General features: G+C 35.3%; 1 protein-coding gene across 1 annotated transcript in view; it reads right to left on the bottom strand.

The window, feature by feature from the left end:
* The window catches only part of LOC130683389 (monocarboxylate transporter 1-like), an 88,204-nt gene that overhangs the window by 56,263 nt on the left and 14,689 nt on the right, over positions 1-17,252 (bottom strand). The window lies entirely within an intron of this gene.

The raw sequence follows: 17,252 nt of genomic DNA, 5'->3' as shown, positions 1-17,252 counted from the left end.
CACCACTCACTCCAAAAGAGAGATAAATCAGACAAAAAATAAGTAAGGAGACAGAGGCATTGAACAACACATTAGAACAGATGGACCTAACAGACATCTATAGAACACTCCATTCAAAAGCAACAGGATACACATTATTTTCAAGTGCACATGGAACATTTTCAAGAATAGATCATATGCTAGGCTACAATTTACTAGGCTCAGTAAATTCAAAAAGATTGTAATTGTACCAACCAGCTTCTCAGATCACAAAGGTATGAAACTGGAAATAAATTATGCAAAGAAAATGAAAGAGCCCACAAACACAGGGAGGCTTCAGAACATGCTCCTAAATAATCAATGGATCAGTGACCAAATAAAAACAGAGATCAAGCAATATATGGAGACAAATAACAACAATTACTCAACACTGCAAAATCTATTGGACGCAGTGAAGGCTGTACTAAGAGGGAAGTATATTGCAATACATGTCTAACTCAGGAAAGAACAACCCCACATGAACCATCTAAACTCACAATTAATGAAAGTAGAAAAAGAAGAACAAATGAGGCCCAAAGTCAGTAGAAGGAGGGAAATAATAAAGATCATAGAAGAAATAAATAAAATTGAGAAGAATAAAACAATAGAAGAATCGATGAAAGCAGGAGCTGGTTCTTCAAGAAAATAAATAACATAGATAACCCCCTAGCGAGATTTACCAAGAAAAAAAGAGAGTATGCACACATAAACAGAATCAGAAATGAGAAAGGAAAAATCACTATGGACACTAGAAAAATACAAAGAATTATTAGAAAATACTATGAAAATTGTATGCTAACAAACTGGATAACCTAGAAGAAATGGACAACTTTCTAGAAAAATACAACCTTCCAAGGCTGACCCAGGAAGAAATAAAATATCTGAACAGACCAATTATCAGCAACGAAATTGACTCTGTAATAAAAAACTACCTAAGAACAAAATCCCTGGACCAGATGGCTTCACCACTGAATTTTATCAAACATTTAGTGAAGACCTAATATCCATCCTCCTTAAAGTTTTCCAAAAAATAGAAGAGGAGGGAATACTCCCCAATGAATTTTATGAGCATCACTCTAATACCAAAACCAGGCAAAGACACCGCAAAAAAAGAAAATTACATACCAATATCCCTGATGAACACACATAGAAAAATACTTAACAAAATGTTAGCGAACCAAATTCAGAAATACATCAAAAAGATCATCCATCATGATCAAGTAGGACTTATACCAGGGATGCAAGGTTGTAACAATATTTGAAAATGCATCAACATCATCCACAACATCAACAAAAAGGACAAAAACTACATGATCATCTCCATAGATGCTGAAAAAGCATTTGACAAAATTCAACATCCATTCATGATAAAAACTGTCAACAGAAGTTTGAGAATAGGTATAGAAGGCAAGTACTGCAACATAATAAAGGCCACATATGACAAAACCACAGCCAACATCATACTTAACAGTGAGAAGCTGCAAGCTTTTCCTTTAAGATCAGGAGAAAAACAAGGATGCCCACTCTCTTGGCTTTTGTTCAACATAGTACTGGAGGTCCTAGCCATGGCAATCAGACAACACAAAGACATAAAGGCATCCAGACTGGTAAAGAAGAAGTTAAACTATCACTGTTTGCAGATGATCTAATATTGTACATAAAAAACTCTAAAGAATCCACCCCAAAACTACTAGATCTAGTATCTGAATTCAGCAAAGTCGCAGGATACATAATTAATACACAAAAATCTGTTGCCTTCCTATACACTAACAATGAACTAGCAGAAATAAAAATCAGGAAAACAATTCCATTCACAATTGCATCAAAAAGAATAAAATACCTAGGAATAAACCTATCAAAGGAAGTGAAACACCTATACCCTGAAAACTAAATGACACTCATGAGAGAAATTAAAGAAGATACCAATAAATGGAAACACATCCCATGCTCATGGATAGGAAGAATTGATATCATCAAAATGGCCATCCTGCCTAAAGCAATCTACAGATTCAATGCAATCCCTATCAAAATACCAACAGCAATCTCCAACGAAGTAGACCAAATAGTTCTAAAATTCATATGGAACCACAAAAGACCCCAAATAGCCAAGGCAATCCTGAGAAGGAAGAATAAAGCAGGGGGGATTATGCTCCCCAACTTCAAGCTCTACTACAAAGCCACAGTAATCAAGACAATTTGGTAGTGGCACAAGAACAAACCCATAGACCAATGGAACATACTAGAGAGCCCAGGTATAAACCCAAGCATATACGGTCAATTAATATATGATAAAGGAGCCATGGACATACAATGGGGAAAAGACAGTATCTGCAACAACTGGTGTTGGCAAAACTGGACAGCTACATGCAGGAGAATGAAACTGGATTATTGTCTAACCTCATACACAAAAGTAAACTCAAAATGGATCAAAGACCTGATGTAAGTCATGAAAACATAAAACTCTTTGGAGAAAACATAGGCAAAAATCTCTTGAATATAAACATGAGCAACTTTTTCCTGAATGCATCTCCTCGGGCAAGGGAAACAAAAGCAAAAATGAACAAATGGGACTACATCAAGCTAAAAAGATTCTGTACAGCAAAGGACATCATCAGAACAAAAAGGCATCCTATAGTATGGGAGAATATATTTGTAAATGACATATCTGACAAGGGCTTAACATCCACAATATATAAAGAACTCACATGTCTCAACACCCAAAAGGCAAATAACCCTATTAAAAAATGGGCACAGGATATGAACAGACAATTCTCCAAAGAAGAAATTCAGATGGCCAACAGACACATGAAAAGATGCTCCACATCACTAATTATCAAGGAAATGAAAATGAAAATTTCAATGAGCTATTTATCACCTCACACCAGTCAGGATGGACAATATCGAAAAACAAGGAACAACAAATGCTGGCAAGGATGCGGAGAAAGGGGAAAACCCTCCAACACTGCTGGTGAGAATGTAAACTAGTTCAACCATTGTGGGAAGCAATATGGAGATTCCTCAAAACACTAAAAATAGAAATACCATTTGACCTGGGAATTCCACTCCTAGGAATTTACCCAAAGAAAACAAGTTCTCAGATTCAGAAGGATATATGCACCCCTATGTTTATCGCAGCACTATTTACAATAGCCAAGATATGGAAGCAACCTAAGTGTCCACCAGTACATGAATGGATCTTACCACACCGATGGATGGTGACTGCAATGGGGTATGGGGTATGACTCAATAATGAGGGTGAATGTAGTAACCACACAGTTTTTCCTGTGAAACTTTCATAAGATTGTGTACCAATGATACCTTAATAAAATTAATTAATTAATTAATTTTAAAAAAGGTGTTGGGATCATGGTGTGAGGTGTCACAGGGAAACAGTAGCACAGAGAAGGCAAATAGTGAATCTGTGGCATCTTACTACACTGATGGACAGTGACTGCAATGGGGTATGGCAGGGGACTCAATAATATGGGTCAATGTAGTAATCACATTGTTTTTTCATGTGAAACCTTCATAAGAGTGTATATTGATAATACCTTACTTTAAAAAAAGGTGTTTGGAAGAATATACTAATATCTATACTTCATGAGACATACGGCAATTTTCAAAAGAAAAGACCATTCCAAATGTAAGGTTCTCTTTTAATGAACTGGAAAGTTGTCACAGTAAACTTTGCCTTTCATTGAGCTTCTTAGATTTAATTCAAGGGTTTTTTTTTTCTACACAAGTGGGACTACTTCAAATTAAAAAGCTTCTGCATAGAAAAGGAAACCATCAACAAAATTAAAAGGTAACCTACTCTATGGAAGAATATATTTGCACATGATATATCTGATAAAGGCTAATATCCAAAATATATAAAGAACTCATACAACTTAACACCAAAAAACCCCCAAATGAACTGATTAAAAAATGGGCAGAGGACTTGAATATACATTTTTCCACAGAAGACATACAGATGGCCAACAGACACATGAAAAGATGTTCGACATCACTAATCATCAGGGAAATGTGAATCAAACAACAAAGAGGTTCTCCTCACACCACACAATAGCCAATATCGATCAACAAGACTAGAAACAAGTGTTGGTGAGGATGTGGAGAAAAGGGAACCCTCATACACTGGTGGAATTGTAAATTGGTGCAGCCGCTATGGAAAGCAATATGGATGTTTCTCAAGAAGCTAAAAATAGAAATACCATAGGACCCAGCAATTCTACTTCTTAGAATTTACCCAAAGAAAACAAAATCACTAATTCAAAAAGATATATGCACTCTTATGTTTATTGCAGCATTATTTACAATAGCCAAAGTATGAAAGCGACCTAAATGTCCATCAATAGATGAATGGATTTTAAAAAGATGTGGTACATATATATAATGGACTATTAGCCATAAAGAAGAATGAAATCTTGCTATTTGCAACAACATGGATGGACCTAGAGGGTATTATGCTAAGTGAAATAAGCCAGACAAAGACAAACACTATATGATCTCATTTATATGTGGAATTAAAAAAACAAAACAAAACAGAAATAGACTAATAGATACAGAGAACAAACTGGTGGTTGCCATAGGAAGGACAATGGTGGATGGGTGAAATTGGTGAAAGGGGAATAGTTAGTAAGAAAGTTTGGAATCTTGAGCTGGGTATTACATGAGTGTATACACATGTCAAAATTCATCAAGCTGTACATCAAGCAAAATATCAAAAAAGTGATCTTACAGTGATTAACAAATCCACACTTAAGAGTTCTGCTTGAAAAACTGAAGGAACAAAATGGTAGCAGACTCAGAGACTCCAAGAAGGAACTAGTGGTTACCACAGGGGAGGGGTGTGGGAGGGCGGGTGGGGAGGGAGGGAGAAGGGGGCTGAGGGGTATTATGTTTAGTACACATGGTGTGGGGGATCATGGGGAAAACAGTGTATCACAGAGAAGGGACATAGTAGATCTCTGGCAACTTGCTGCACTGATGGACAGTGACTGCATTGGGGTATGGGTGGGGACTTGATAATATGGGTAAATGTAGTAACCACATTGTTTTTTCATGTGAAACCTTCATAAGAATGTATATCAATTATACCTTAATAAAAAAAATTTTTTTAAAGAGTTCTGGTTAAGATGCTAAAAAACATGTTTTTTAAATGGAATTTTTTCTAGAAGAAATGTTCTAAAAGCTTTATAAAATTATAAAATTCCCAGGGTTTGCACAACTTTTGTTAGACTTATCCCAAGGTCGTCTTTGTTATTCTTGTAGATAATTTTTAAAAAATCATTTTCTGGTAGTTGCTGGCACATAGACACAATTGATTTCTTTAAGTAACAGCTTTATTGAGGTATAATTCACGTGGCAGAGAACTTACCCTTTTATGTTACTAATAGAGAAAATTGGGGTGGGGTTGGTATAGAAGAAACCTCTACACTTTTTGCTCAATTTTTCTGTAAACTTAAAACTGCTCAAAATAAGTCTATTAATTTAAAAAATTCACTTTTAAAGTGTATAACTCAGTGGTTTTTAGTATATTCACAGAATTGTACAACTATAACCATTGTCTAATTCCAGAAATTTCATCACCCAGAGAAACCCTATACTCATTAGCAGTTACTCCATTTTCCCTTCACCCAGCCCCTGGCAACCACCTATTTACTTCCTATTTCTGTGGATCTGCCTTTTCTGGACATTTCTTATAAATGGAATCATACAATATCTGAACTTTCATGTCTGACTTCTGTTTAGCATACTGTTTTCAAGGTACATCCACACTGTAGCATGTATCAGTACCTCACTCCTTCGAGTGTTGTCAATTCTAATTCCACTGATCTCTATTTGTAGCCTTACGGGAGTACCACACATTCTTGATAACTGCAGCTTTATTCTGTCTTGAAAAGAAGCGCAAGTCCTCCACCTTTGTTCTGTTCCAAAATTGTTTTAATGATTATGAGTCCTTACATTTCTATATAAATTTTACGATCAGTTGTCAATTTCAGAAAAAAACACAACAAAACAAACCTAAGACTTTGAGAGGGATTGTGTAAAATCTGTAGATCAATTTAGGGAATAACCTCATCTTAATAATAAATTATAACAATGTCTTATAATCCATGAACAGAGAATTTTTCCATTTATTTAGAACTTCTTCAGCAATGTTTTGTAGTTTTCAGTGTACATACCTTGAACCTCCTTGGTTAAATTTACTTCTGATATTTCCTATTTTTGACAGAATTGTAAATTGTTTACTTAATTTTACTTTTGGGTTTTTCTTTGCTAATGTACAGACATATAATTGATTTTTGTATATTAATCTTGTATCCTGCACCTTACTGAACTCATTTATTAGTTCTAATAGACTTACGTGTCTATGTGTGTGGATTCCTTAGGATTTTAAGTTTACAAGATCATGTCATCTGTGATACTTTTACATCTTCCTTTACAACCTAGATGCTTTATTTCTTTTCATTGCCTAATTGCTCTGGATAAAACCTCTAGTACAATGTTAAACAGAAGTGGTGAGAGTGGGCTATCTTGTTTTATTTCTATCTTACAGAGGACACTTTCAGTATTTCACCATTAAGTATGATACTTGCTGTGGTTTTTTTTTTTTTAGAACTTACATGGTGATTTTTATTCTCACTAGTTTCATATAAACTTAATGATGCATTTTTATGCCCATCTATTTTATTTTTATTTTGGTATCATTAATATACAATCACAAGAGCAACACTATGGTTACTAGATTCTCCCATTATCAAGTCTCCACCACATACCCTATTACAGTCACTGTCCATCAGCGTAGTAAGATGCTATAGAGTCACTACTTGTCTTCTCTATGTTATACTGCCTTCTCCGTGTCCCCCTTACATTATGTGTGCTAATCATAATGCCCCTTATTTCCTTTCTTCCTCCCTTCCCACCCACCCTCCCCAGTCCCTTTCCCTTTGGTAACTGTCAGTCCATTCTGGGGTTCTGTGAGTCTGCTGCTGTTTTGTTCCTTCTGTTTTTGCTTTGTTCTTATACTCCATAGATGAGTGAAATCATTTGGTACTTGTCTTTCTCCGCCTGGCTTATTTCATTGAGCATAATACCCTCTAGCTCCACCCATGTTGTTGCAAATGGTAGGATTTGTTTTCTTCTTATGGCTGAATAATATTCCATTGTGTATATGTGCCACATCTTCTTTATCCATTCTTAGATTGCTTCCATTTCTTGGCTATTGTAAATAGTACTGCAATAAATATAATTGCTGTTGTTTTTTTGTAGATGCTCTTTTTATTAGGTTTGGGGAGTTTCCTTCTTTTTGTAGGTGTTTTTTATCAAGAAAAGGTGTTGGATTGTATCAAATACTTTGTTATGTGTCTATTAAGTTGATCATGTTGTTTTTATCTTTATTTCTATTAATATGGCTTGCTATACTGACTGATTTTTTGTATGTCTAACCACATATGGATTCCTACATTCCTGAGATGAATTCCAGTCTGTCATGGTTTATAACCCATTTTATATGTTGCTGGATTCAGTTTGCTCATATTTTGTTGAGGATTTTTGTATCTATAATTATAAGGGATAATGGTTTGTAGTTCTCTTGTGATGTCTTAGTCTGGTTTTGGTATTAGGGTGATACCGGCTTCAAAGAACAAGTTGGGAAGTGTTCCTTCTCCCTCTTCTATTTTTTGGAAGAGTTTATAAAGGATTGGTGTTAGTTCTATAAATGTTTCATATAAGTCATCAGTGGAGCCATCTGGGCTTTAGGTTTTCTTTTTGGGTAGTTTTTCAATGACTACTTTAATCTCTTTACTTGCAATAGGTATATTCAGATTGTCTATATTTACTTGTGTCAGTTTGGTAGTTTGTGTCTTGCTTGAAATTTGTTAATTTCATTTAGGTTATCAAACTTGTTCACATATAATTGTTCATAGCATTTCTTTATAATCCTTTTTACTTCTGTAAGGTCAGTAGTGATATACAAAGAGCTTAACCAACTATATCATTAGAGGAAACAGTACCCCCCTTACTTCTAGCATTAATTGTAATTTTGGAGGGGCTGGAGGAGGGTTTCCACCACCCTCATGTTTAATATTTAAATGGAAGGACTCACAAAATTCACTAAAAGCTATTATACTCATGATTTATTACAGGGAAAGGACACAGGGTAAAACTAGCCACAGGAAAAGACACACAAGGCAAACCTGTGAGAGGTCCAAATGCAGAGCTTCTGATCATCCTGTCTTCATGGAGTCTTCGATAGCATTACCCTCCTCCCAGACACAAAGTGTGACAATACAGAGTATTACCAACCAGGGACATGCACCTGAACCTTTGGTGTCCAGAGTTTTTAATGGGGCTTGACTGTATATTGCCCTTGAGGCTAACCTTTAGTCTACATCCCTTCCCAGAGGGTGAGCTAATACCTGTAGTTTCCAGTTCCTCTGGAGGTTGGAAATGATACAACATGGCTAAAGGCCCCAGGCAAAGATATTCCCTATTAGGCAGGACTTTTCAGAGACCTAGATATCATATCTCAGTAACACTGGTAAAGGCCAGACCTCTCTATGGGTGAAGCTAATTTTTCACTACACATAATGTATCCTCTTTCATTTCTTATTTTAGTAATCTTGAGTCTTCTCTTTTTAGTCTCCACTAGTCTAGCTAAAAGTTTGTCAATTTTGTTGGTCTTTTCAAAGAACCAAGTTTTGGTTTCATTGTTACCATTATTTTTGAACTTACTAGTTCATTTATTTCTGTTCTAATCTTTATTATTTCCTTCCTTCTATTTGTGTTGCATTTAGTTTACTCTTTTCTTCCCCCTAATTCTTTATGGTAAAAGTTTCAATTATTTGAGATCCATTTTCTTTTCAAATTTAGATGTTTACAACTATAGGTTTCCTTCTAAGCACTGTTTTATCTGTATCCCAGAAGTTTTGGTATTTTGTGGTTTTTTTTCATTCACTTCAATGTGTGCTCTAATTTCCTTTATGATTCTTCTTTGAACCACTGGTTATTTAGGAATATGTTCTTAATATCCCCATATTTGTTAATTTCCCAAGTTTTCTTCTTTTGTTGAGTTCTAATTTCATTTCATTGTGGTCAGAAAACACACTTCAGTCTTTTCAAATTTATTAAGAATTGCTGTATGGCTTAACATCTGCCCTATCTTGGAAATGTTCCATGTATTCTTGAGAAGATTATGTATTCTGTTGTTGGTTGATGTGTTCTATGGATGTTTGTTGGGTTTACTTGGCTTATAGCATTGTTTAAGACTTTTATTTCCTTGTTGGTTTTCTGCCTTGCTGTTCCACTGAAGTTCTGTTGAAATCTCCAACTATTATTATTGAATTGCCTATTTCTCCCTTTAATTCCACCAGTTTTTGCTTCATGTACTTTGGGGCTCTATTGTTAGGTGTATTGCACTTAGCAGATACTGCATTTTAAAAAATTGAAGATCTGTGGCAACCCTGCACTGAGCAAGTCTATCTTCACTATTTATTCAACAGCATTTGCTCACTTCATGTGTCCACATTTTGGTAACTCTCACACATTTCAAACTCTTTAATTATTATTGTATTTGTGATCAGTGATTATAACTTGCTGAAAGCTCAGATGATAGTATTTTTTAGCAATGAAATATTTAATTGAGGTATGTACTATTTTAAAAGACAAAATGATATTATACACATAATAGACTACAATATCATGTAAACATAACTTTTATATGCACTGGGAAGCCAAAAAGCTAATTTGATTTGCGTTATTGAGTTATTCACTTTATAGCAGGAGTCTGAAACTGAATCCACAGTATCTCTGAGATATCTCTATATGTTTATAATTATCATGCCTTCCCAATGGATCGACCCATTTATCATCATCAAATGTCCTTCTTTGTGTCTAGTAACAATTTTTGTCTTGAAGTCTATATTGCCTAGTATTTTTATAGCCACTCCTGACTTCCTTTGTTTACAGTTTGCATGCCATGTCTTTTTTCATCTGTTTACTTTAAACCAGTCTGCATCTTTGATTATGAAATGTCTCTCTTGTAGGCAGCATATACTTGGATCATTTTTTAAAATCCATTCTGCCAGCCATGCCTTTTGATTGGAATGTTTAATCTATTTACATTAATGTAATTACTGATAAGGTAAGATTTAAGTCAGCTATGTTGCTATTTGTTTTCTCTATGTCTCATGGCTTTTCTCTATTCCTCTATCAATGCCTTCTTATATGTGAAATAGATACTTTTAGTGCCTCTTTAATTGCCTTATTTCTTTGACTATATTTTTGTTATTCTCTTAGTGCTTGTCTGGAGATTGCAGTTAACATCTTAAAAATATTTAGTATGGGTTACCAATTTAATTGTAATAATGTACAAAACTTTGCTCCTATGTAGCCTCTTCCTGTTTATCCTATTGTCATACAAATTATATCTCTATACATTATAAGCCCATAATCAGTTTTGTAATTATTGCTTTATGTATTTGTCTTTTAAATCAGGTAGAAGAAAAAACACTTATGCAAATAAAAATACATTTATACTATCTTTTTTATTTGTCTATGTAGCTATTTTTTTTATTGTTGCTTTTTTAAATTTTGGTATCATTAATATACAATCACATGAGCAACATTGTGGTTACTAAATTCCCCCCATTATCAAGTCTGCACCACATACCCCATTACAGTCACTGTCCATCAGTGTAGTAAGATGCTATAGTCACTACTTGTCTTCTTTGTGCTATATTGCCTTCTCCGTGCACCCCCTACGTTATGTGTGCTAGTCATAATGCCCCTTATTCCCCTTCTCTCTTCCTTCCCACCCTCCCTCCCCAGTCCCTTTTCCTTTGGTAATTGTTAGTCCATTCTTGGGTTCTGTGAGTCTGCTGCTGTTTTGTTCCTTCCATTTTTGCTTTATTCTTATGCTCCATAGATGAGTGAAATCATTTGGTACTTGTCTTTCTCCACCTGGCTTATTTCACTGAGCATAATACCCTCTAGCTCCATCCATGTTGTTGCAAATGGTAGGATTTGTTTTCTTCTTATGGCTGAATAATATTCCATTGTGTATATGTACAACCTCTTCTTTATCCATTCAGCTCCTGATGAACACTTAGGTTGCTCCCATTACTTGGCTATTGTAAATAGTGCTATGATAAACATAGGAGTGCATATGTCTTTTTGAAACTGGGCTAATGCATTCTTAGGGTAAATTCCTAGGAGTGGAATTTCTGGGTCAAATGGTACTCCTATTTTTTAGTGTTTTGAGGAACCTCCATACTGCTTTCCACAATGGTTGAACTAGTTTACATTCCCACCAGCAGTGTAGAAGGGTTCCCCTTTTCTTCACATCCTCACCAGCATTTGTTGTTCCTAGTCTTTTCTATGTTGGCCATCCTAACTGGTGTGAGGTGATATCTAATTGTGGTTTTAATTTGCATTTCCCTGAAATTAGTGATGTGGAGTATCTTTTCATGTGCCTCTTGGCCATCTGAATTTCTTCTTTGGAGAAGTGTCTGTTCATATCCTCTGCCCATTTTTTAATAGGGTTATTTGCCTTTTGGGTGTTGAGATGTGTGAGTTCTTTATATTTTGGATGTTAACCCCTTGTCAGCTATGTCATTTACAAATATATTCTCCCATACTGTAGGATGCCTTTTTGTTCTGCTGATGGTGTCCTTTGCTCTACAGAAGCTTTTTTGCATGATGTAGTCCCATTTGTTCCTTTTTTATTTTGTTTCCCTTGCCTGAGGAGATGCATTCAGGAAAAAGTTGCTCTTGTTTATATGCAAGAGATTTTTGCCTATGTTTTCTTCTGTTTTATGGTTTTATGACTTACATTCAGGTTTTTGATCCATTTTGAGTTTACTTTTGTGTATGGGGGTAGACAATAATCCAGTTTCATTCTCTTGCATGTAGCTGTCCAGTTTTGCCAACTATGTAGCTATCTTTACTGATATTCTGTTTTTTCATGTGGATTCAAGTTACTGTCTGGTGCACTTTCAATGCAATCTGAAGTACACGCTGATATTTCTTGTAGGGCAGGCCTTTGCAGCAATGAATTCCTGCTTGTACAGAGCTTCAAGGTCAGCCAGAAGTAGAAAATCCCAGCCTTCTCAGGTCTTTCCTGAGCATGGGCACAATTCTACACATGTGCCTCCTGGAGTCCCAAGAGTATGTTAGAGCTTTCAAAGCTCCCTATGGACATCTTACTCTCCAAATTTTCCTTTTAAGTGTTTCTTAGCTTTTTGGTTTGCCCCAATTGTTTCTCCAAATCAAGCAACTGAGATGTTAAATAATTGCCCCCGATTTGTTTTCAACAACGGTCCTGGGAAAAAAAAGTGATTGATTGTTTACACACCAAGCAAGCTCTCAATCAGGTCAAGCAATGGTAAGCCCTGGGAACTGCCAGACCTGTTAAATAATGACAATTCTCTGAGAATGGGGCTTTTTAGGGTCTTCCAAAACCATTCTTCCACCACTGGCGGCTACTACATTTTCATGGCTCCTATGATCATAAGGTTATTTGTTTTTAGTCCTATTACAGAGTTGGGAAGGGAAGGATCAGAACAGGTTACATTAAAACACCACAAATCTTGCTGTTCTTAAATTCAGCTCTTTTCTTGAATATATTCTCTTTGGGTTATTGCAAGCCTTTGGTTAGTTTGGAGTTCTTAAAAGTCAGTTTTAATCATTTTTTTGCCAATGTTCTCATTGCTCTCACAAAATAGATTTTTCAGAGGGCCTTACCTCACCATTCCAAAGGACCACCACAACTGATTTTTGTATGTTGATGTTTACTTTGGCAAATCTGCAAACATCTCATTGCTTTTAATAGTTAGTTAGTATATTTTATCAGGTTTTCTGCACAGACCATCATATTCCCTGGGGATCGTTATAGTTTGGTTTCCTCCTTCCTAATTCTTACACCTTTATTTCTACCTTAGTGTGCTGGGTTCAACTTCCAGTACTATATAAGAAAGAAGTGGTAACAGTTTGCTAGGACTGCCATAACAAAATACCATAAACCGAATGACTTAAATGACAGAAATTTATTTCCTCACAGTTCTGGAGGACATAAGTCTAAGATAAAGATGTCAGCGGGCTTGGCTTTTCCTGAAGCCTCACTCCTAGGTCTGTAAACGGCTGCCTTGCTGCTGTGTGTTCACATGGTCATCTCTCTATGTGTGCAAGTGTTTAGTATTTTTCCCTTTAAGGACACTAGTCATATTGGATTAGGGCCTCCCCATATAACCTCATTTTACCTTAATTAACTCTTTAAAAGCACTGTCTCCAAATATAGTCACATTCTGAGGTACTGGGGGGGTTAGGACTGCAACATATGAATTTTCTAGTGACAAAATTCAGCCTATAAAAGTTGGCATTCTTGGTTTGTGATCTTAAAGATAATGTATATAATCTTTCACCATCAGAATTTACTCGTTTGGTAGATACACTATAGGATTTAGGAAGTTTTATTCCTAGTTCACTAAGAATTTATTTTAAATCCAGTGACAACTGAATTAAATTTTGCTTGTTTTTTAAATAATGTCTTTACATAATGGCATTTCTTCATCTCTAAAAGCAGTGAGTTACATTTATAGATATTTACACATTAAACCATCCTTGCATTCCTAAGGTATGCCTAACTTGGTCACAATATATTATCTTTTTAATACATTTCTAAATTAAATGTGTTAATATTTTGTTTGGATTTTTTTAACTATGCACATTAATTATTTGGAAATATAATTTTCTCTTTAGATAGTGCCCTTTTCTGAATTCAGTGTCAATATTATATTAGGTCAAAAAGTGAACTCATAGATGTTCTCTTTTTTCCTCATCTCTGGAAGAGATTATATAAGACTGGAATGATCTGTTCCTTGAAAATGTGGTAGAACTTACCTGTAAAATTTCAAATCATCTACTTCAATTTCTTTAACAATTAAAGGACTGTTTATTCCTTCTATTACATTTTGAGTCTCTCTTTGCAGGTATTTTTCTATAAACTTTTCCATCTTGTCAAAGTTTTCAAATTTACTACCACACAATTTTTGTATGTTAATCTCTTTATTATAAGTCTATAGTTATGTCCTTTTTATTATTGATATTTATGCCTTCATTTTCTCCTTAATCTGAGTTTATCTATTTTATCAGTTTTCTTCAAAGAATATTCTCAGTTTTGCTGATCTTTTATTGTACCTTCCACCTTCTTCACTGATTTCTGCTACTATTTTTATAATCATTTGTATTCTTACAGTTTTGGAATCTGTTGTTTTGCAAATATAAGGTGGATACTTAGCCAACTTATTTTTAGCTCTACTTTTCTAATACAGCATTTAAGACTATAAATTTCTATTTACCATTTACTCCATACTATATAGTTTAATGTATAGTATTTTCACTATTTTTTATTCCAAATGCTTAAATATTTCCATTGTTATTCCTTCTTTTACCCAGTTATTCAGAGGTTTTTAAATCTCCAAATGAAATCTTTAGTTTTATTGACTCATTATTAATAATGCTGTGATAAAATGACATGGTTAGTACAATTCAATTATTTGATATTTTATGGGACTGTCATTTATGGGCTGGCACATTAATTTTTGTAAATATTCCATGTATGCTTGAAAAGAATGTACATTTTCTAGCTGTTGAGTTTGAACTACTCATCTTTTGAGTTAAACTTTTAATTATTTTATTCAAATCTTCTACATCTTTACCAGTTTTTTTATTTTCTGCTTCATCTATCAATAGGTATAGACAAGTATATTGAAATCTAATGATGACGTGTTTCTCAATTTTTCCATGTTATCCTTTTGGTAATGTTTGTGAGTTTAGGTGGTTGATTTTAATCTCAGAAATCTGAGAGTACAAGTTGAGAAATACTTTCTTCCAGAAAAAGATTTGTATCTCCCAGAAGCTAGGGAACTATGTGGACCTGGCTGACTTTAACCCTTATCCAGGATTCTTGGTTTAAAGTGAAGATTAAAGTTATCTTTCCTGTGCTGTTGGCCCCAAGCTAATCTCCCAATTACTAGCTCCAGTATGCAGGGCATAGAATAGAGTACATGCAGTTTAAACATTTCAGTGGCAATTTTATTTAATTTATTAAAGGCAATATAAATTAAAATATGGTTCCTTCTCCCAAGGAAATCATAACTTTGTAGCAGGTAATGATAGATAGTAATACCATTATCGATACTATTTCTTATTCTATTTTGTGCTGTATACTTTCACCAGCCTTGTATAACAAAGTTCTTGTGTCCTTGTCTTAACATTAACTCATTTTATCATTCATTGTTCAAACTGTTGAAAATGCATTCTTGAATGTTTCTTTCTTTGGCTTCTGTCTGAATTTTCTTCCTTTCTTTCATACACTCTTTTTCAATTTGATTCAATGGCTGTTTCTTCTGCCTACTTGATATTAATTAGGTTGGCAAATGACCAAAACTATAATTCAACCTGACTTAAACAAAAAGAAAATGCTTTAGGCTCATTTAACAGAGAAATCTAAAGTAGAAATTCTGGCTTTTGCCACAGCCTAATCTAAGGGCCAAACAATATGCTCAGGGATATTTTCCTATTTATGTGATTCTTTCTTCTCTGTTGGTTCCAGTTTTAGGCAGTCCCTCAGCTCACTGAGGCAAGAAGACTGACAGTAACTCCAGGTCTACACACTCGACACAATAATTCTGGCTTCTTTCCAAGCAAAAGAATCCCCAGAATGTTCACTCTGGCAACATAATTAGCTTTGAATAAATACCTGGTTCAATCAGGGCTAGTCACTGTGTAAGCCTTGACTGGCTGGAGCTAATTCACCCAACTATTTCTGAAGCCTTTAGAGTTTCTGAATTTACTGTTATCTCTGCCTGGAATTTTGTTAAGCTAGATATCACTTCAATTAAGTCTTTTGTTCAAATGTTCCCATATCAGGGAAGATTTTCAAACCATTCCAGACCAATCTTAAATCAACCTCCTACTTTCCTCTCCATACCTTGCTTTATTTTTCTCCATAGCACCTATCTAAAAAATATCCAAATAAAACAAGCACTCATCTAGTGTTTTCTATGCAGCAGGCATTAGGTTAAGCACTTTGTGTGATTGACTAATTTAAGGTTCTCAACAACCCTATAAAGTAAGTACTATTACTATATCCAATCTAGAGTTAGGAAAACTGAGGAACAGAAAGGTCAAGTAACTTGCTCAGGGCATAGCAGTGCTGGAATTCAAACCTAATCAGAATGGCTCCCAAGTTTGTGCTCTTAACTACTGGACTATGTTACCTCTTATTACTGTCAGGCTCCCTGCCCCCAAAAATAAACTACCTGAAAACATGGACTTTTAAAAGTCATGTACCCCTACCCCTTTGGCATGTATTAACTGATACTCAACAAGTACTTGACAAATGATAAAAGAGGGGCATGCTCTAACTAGAAGGGAGAATGGATGCTGGGCAGGCTTAAGCATGCACTACACACCTGCCATCATAAATTAACAATCTGCAGACTCAGAGCTCATCTACTCCAGTGCCTTTATTATCATCTAAGTGATGACTAAATAACATAATTCCAGCTCAAATCACCAGCTAAACCAGAACCTGGGAGTCACCCTTCCTCATTTGCCCTCAGAGCCAATCTGACCAATGTGAATAGCTCCTAATTTTTTCTTCCTCTCTGCCCTCTTAGCCACTACATCTTAGATCACGTCACCATCTCCCATGGGTCAATGCACCAGTCTCCTAATTAGTTTCCCTAACTTCCTTTTCTCTCCCCATTTAATTCTGTACAGTGCAGCTCAAGTGATCTTCTGAAAGTAAGGTATGGCCATTTTGCTCCTTTTCTTAAAACTCTGCCATGGCTCCAGATATACCACCCTCAGAATAATTTCTTAATAAAACATTCAAAAGCTGTTCTAGTCTCATCATGCTTACCTCTTCAACTTTATCTCTTTCTGACTTCCACCACAGATGAAGCCCCAGCCTTAATGGAGTAGTGCTGGGCTCTCTCATCCTCTGCCTTTTGTACATTTCTGTTTCTTATGCCTAGCATTCCCATCACTTGATTACCTGCTATTTGTCTTTCGAGGGTCATTTTTCCAGAACTGCCACATTTAGGCTTGGTTTCTCTGCTATGTGCACTCAAAGGACCCTAGTCTTACCTCTATCATAACACCTATGTTAGTAATAATTGTTTGTTTCTCTCTCCCACTATATTGTGTATGCTCTTGTGAGCAGA

This window comes from Manis pentadactyla, chromosome 4, assembly GCF_030020395.1.
Source record: "Manis pentadactyla isolate mManPen7 chromosome 4, mManPen7.hap1, whole genome shotgun sequence".
Taxonomy (NCBI): domain Eukaryota; kingdom Metazoa; phylum Chordata; class Mammalia; order Pholidota; family Manidae; genus Manis; species Manis pentadactyla.
The sequence above is the reverse complement of the archived record's forward strand: the minus strand, read 5'-3'. Positions and strand labels throughout refer to the sequence as shown.